The 4624-nt window shown below is 34.3% G+C and overlaps 1 non-coding gene and 1 pseudogene across 1 annotated transcript; one reads left to right on the top strand and one right to left on the bottom strand.

The window, feature by feature from the left end:
* The first annotated feature begins 1541 nt into the window (after positions 1-1541).
* On the top strand, positions 1542-3306 carry LOC126717571 (trans-resveratrol di-O-methyltransferase-like; annotated as a pseudogene).
* A 554-nt stretch (positions 3307-3860) lies between these two features.
* On the bottom strand, positions 3861-3933 carry TRNAR-CCG (transfer RNA arginine (anticodon CCG)). Its single transcript has one exon. It is a non-coding gene; the product is annotated as a tRNA-Arg (tRNA).
* Between the last annotated feature and the right edge of the window lie 691 nt (positions 3934-4624).

Below are 4624 nucleotides of genomic sequence, written 5' to 3'. Positions count from 1 at the left end.
CTTCTCTAAAACCTTCTTTTTTTTTCTCTCTCTCTTTTCAAAACTGGAGGGCAGCCCCTTAGCATGTTTTTTTAATCATCAAAAAAGCTCTCTTTCTTTAATTAGTTCTAACGCAAAAAATTTGTTTTCAAATTTGTTTTCTAAAATCCTTTTCAAAACCTTTTGTTCTTGAGTTGTGATTACTAACAAATATTGTGTTCTTTGATTATTCTTGTCCTCTCCATCTAACCTTTGTGATTGTAGGCACCAAGAGGCCGATTAAATAACATCAAATCTGTGATTCTAAAGCAAGGTGAATCTCTTTTCCATGATTTACCACCTTGCTTAATATGATTCACATGATTTTCTTGATATAGTTTCTCCATTTGTTATATTTGATGTGTTTGATGTTTTAATTATGTTTGATATGTTCTAACATGATTTTAGGTTGTTTCTAATCTATTCTTGTTGTCCTTGGTTTGTTATTTTGGTTTCACGTAAAGTATAGCATTTATGTTTATTTTAAGTAGGTTAGTTTAATTATTTGTTTTGTTTCATGTTTATTTGTTTATGTTAATGCTTTGTGTTTTTGTTTTATGTTAGTTTAGTTTTTAGGGTTTCTAACATGCTTGTTTGATCTCACATATTATATCTTTGTTTGATTAAATTTCTAAAAATGTAATTTTTCGAATCTGTGCTAAAAGATGCGTATGCATTTTTGAGTATGTGTTGCGCATGGTTTAACCATGCATACGCATAGTTGAATGCGCATACACAACCTGAACCCAGATTAAAGCAAAATCTTGTTTTTTATTAGCTTAATCACTTTTCCACATAATCTTTGATTTTGTTGGACTCTGTTTTAGGTTAATTATTATCTTAATCATATTACTTTTGTATTTGTGTGTTCTAATAAGTAATATTGTTTTCTCAAAAAAAAATATAAGGATGTTTATCCCACATCGATTATGTGTGTTAGAGTTTCAGCCCTTATAACCCCAACTACTACTGCAAAGGTTAGGCCCTTTTGTAATGGTACTTTAGTTATGTAATGTATTATAAGTCTGTTTTAAAAACTTTATATATTACTTTCGTGTTTGTGCGTTCTAATAAGTATTACTGTTTTCTCAAAAATAGTTATGTAATGTATTAAAGTTTATCCCACATCGGTTAAGTGTGTTAGAGTTTCTTTATTGTTGACTTGGGGTTTTAAAATTTATGACTATAGCATTACTCTTTTAGTAATCATGAAAATAGTTTTTGTCGCAATTTAAGTAATAAGTGACATCTCATATCCTAATAACAATAAAAAGTATCCTAAAATTATTGGAAAATTTTATTGCATGCACGCTCTTCCACATATATTGCTCTAAAATTGTTATATCCAAAACTTGGAATGCCCCTCCCCACCCAAAATGACGTACGTTTCTAACTCTTATTTTCCTGTAATGAATTGGGCACAACGTACTGTGCATTGAAATGCAGCAGTAATCTACAACTAATCTATATATAAGAAGGCAGTTGGACATCATGGAGAAGTAAAAGAAGCTTAGATTTAAAGAGATCATCACTAAGATGGATCTCATTCATGGTGAGGGAGTGAGTGAGTTATTTCAGGTTCAGTGTCATTTGTATAAACACATTTTTAGCTACATAGATTTGATGTCACTTAAATAGTTAAATGTGCAATTCAGCTAGGCATTCCTGACACAATCCACAACCATGGCCAACCCATTACTCTCCAAGAGTTGGTCTCTAAGCTTAATATTCACCCCAATAAAACTAGCTACGTGCACAGGCTTATGCGTCTATTGGTGCATTCTGGCTTCTTCGCTAAAACCATAGTTCATGAAAATCAAGAAAAAGAAAAAGAAGAAGAAGCCTATACTCTTAACACCTTCTTCTATGCTCATCGCTTATCACCATTTGTTTTGGTAATGCTTGATCCTGCACTTGTAAGCCCATGGCAATTCTTGGGAGATTGGTTTCAGGGGAGTGAGCTCACACCTTTTGAGAAAGCACACGGGAAAGGTTTCTGGGATTATTGCAACCAAAGCCCAGAATACAATAACATTTTCAATGAAGGAATGGCGAGCGATTCCCGACTGATGAGCTTGGTTGTTAAGGACTACCAGCCCATTTTTGAGGGTTTAGGTTCATTGGCTGATGTTGGAGTTGGTACTGGTACAGTTGCACGGATTATTTCTGAAGCTTTTCCTCACATGAAATGCACGAGTTTGACCTCCCACATGTTGTTGCCAACTTGCCAGACAGTAAAAATCTGAAATTTGTTGGTGGCGATATATGTTTCAGTGTATCCCTCCTGCAGATGCCATTCTGTTCAAGGTATGTGGCATAACATCTCAATTTCACTTAAATTTGATAGTTTATTTAATGGTTAGTACATTATTTTTTAGATTTAACAATGTTCAAAGTATTTAATATAAACAACGAAGTAGGTGTGAATTTTTGTAAGATTCATCCAGTTGTTTATTTTGGCTATTAATATTGCCTATAATAGGAGGTTTTTATTTTGGGCTCGAAGGTGGTAATAGTAATTTTTCTTCATGTGTGCGTGGATGTTGTACTTGTATGTACCATTCATATGATGTAAAAAAGCTCTTTAACCACTATTAGTCTATTACTTTCCATAACGTACATGTTTACAAACTACAAACAGTTAGAAAGATAATTAAGTAGATATTAGGTAGGTAAATCTGAACAATATAAATGATAAATTTCAAGACTTCCATAGGTGAAAGAATTTCGAAGAATTATTTAACATTATTTTGAGGTTGGCTAAATTTAAAAGATGCTAGAGATATGAAGCTCTCAAATTTGATTGTTATATTACTATTTGGCAGTGGATTTTGCATGATTGGAGCGATGAGGAATGTGTCAACATACTGAAAAATTGCAAGGAGGCTATTATGAGCAAAGGTAAAGAAGGAAAGGCAATTATCATAGATGTAGTGATAAATCAAGAGAAGGATGAACATGATGTTACCACTACAAAGCTCCTCTTTGATGCACTAATGATGGCCTTGGTTACTGGAAAAGAGAGAAACAAGAAAGAATGGGAGAAGCTGTTCTTGGAGGATGGCTTTAGCCACTATACAAAATTGTGTCATCATTTGGCATGAAGTCCGTCATTGAGATTTATCCTTAAGAGATGAACAAGTACCTATGTATATTAAGCCGGCAAAGACTGTTGACAAAAAATATATATAGAATAATACTTGCCAGCATAGGAATTAAACTACTATCAATCTTGAAACTGCCTATTGTAAGATATCATAATTAAGCATAATAAATTGTGCTTTAGTATCTTCTTATTGTTTTAATAATATGGCTTCGGTGCAAGGTGGCCCAAAATTTAGGAATTTCTTCTAAATTATTTTACCAAAGCCAAAGGCCATAGCCTGCGTTTGGTTGAGGATTTGGAGTAATCGACATTTTTCTATTACCCATACCTTAATAACAACACTTTTGACCTTCTAGTCTATGTTTTTTGGAGAATTAGCTAGTCTAGGTGTTTGGATAGACCTGAAATTAGAGATTCACTAAAATCCAGATGAAAAATAGGAAATAGTTAAGGTAGTGGTACCAAAACCGTGGCGACTTTTTAAGCCCATTTAGAGATTTTTTTTCAAGTATTAGGATCATGAAATCCTGGCAGCTGAACCATGTACACTAGTCTTCCATCTACTTGGCCTTGAAAAATGACATTTTGAACGTCTTGCAAACATAACCTCTTACAAATAGAAAAGAGCATCCTCGATCAATGCTTTGTCATAAAAATCATATTAAACCTATCAAATAATGAATGTGGCTTAAGCCTTAGCGACCGTTACTGGAAAAATGTAAAAGTAGATGAAAGGCGTTCACGGTGGGACTCGAACCCACAATCTCCCGCTCCGGAGGCGAGCGCCTTATCCATTAGGCCACGCGAACAATTTTGCTTGAAGTTTGGTAGATATTCTAATATAAACTATAATTGAGTTCAATAATAATGCAAGTTCCCACGTGAGCGCCAATTGACTTTTCATTAATCTGTCTGAGCAGCTGTACGACTTTTTTCTTATTATTATTATTATCATTTTAATTTTTAAAAATTTTTTTCCCTTTTGCTAAGCACGAATAATAAGGGCCCATTTGGTTTCCCCATCACTCAATTTTCTTAACTCAGTTTTTAAAACTCATAATTCAAACTCAAAATCCACTATCACTCAAAAACTACAAAATTTTTGTTTGTTAACAAAACCTAGTCATATATCTCAACTTTTAAGTCCACCTTTTGCCAAATTGGTGGAACCCACCGATCAGTCTTTTTCAACTATCTTCTTCCCTTACCCGCGTGACTCTACATGAAGAACATGAAATCCACACTCAAACCCAGTTTCATCACCACCACCAACAGCCACACAAAAAATCCAAAAGAATGCATAGGAAACCCACAACCAAATCCCACATCGCCGAAGAAGAAGAACAACAACAACAACACAGAGCAAAAAAAACTGAAGAAGCTTTGACTTAAAACAATGAAACAATGGCGTTTACTGCTTCGGCTACAGCTGCTGTGACAGCGAACGCGAAGTACAAGCTGATGTCATCGGTGAAGCTTCCGATCTCGAGGTCCACATGT

Source organism: Quercus robur, chromosome 3, assembly GCF_932294415.1.
Source record: "Quercus robur chromosome 3, dhQueRobu3.1, whole genome shotgun sequence".
Taxonomy (NCBI): Eukaryota; Viridiplantae; Streptophyta; class Magnoliopsida; order Fagales; family Fagaceae; genus Quercus; species Quercus robur.
The sequence above is the reverse complement of the archived record's forward strand: the minus strand, read 5'-3'. Positions and strand labels throughout refer to the sequence as shown.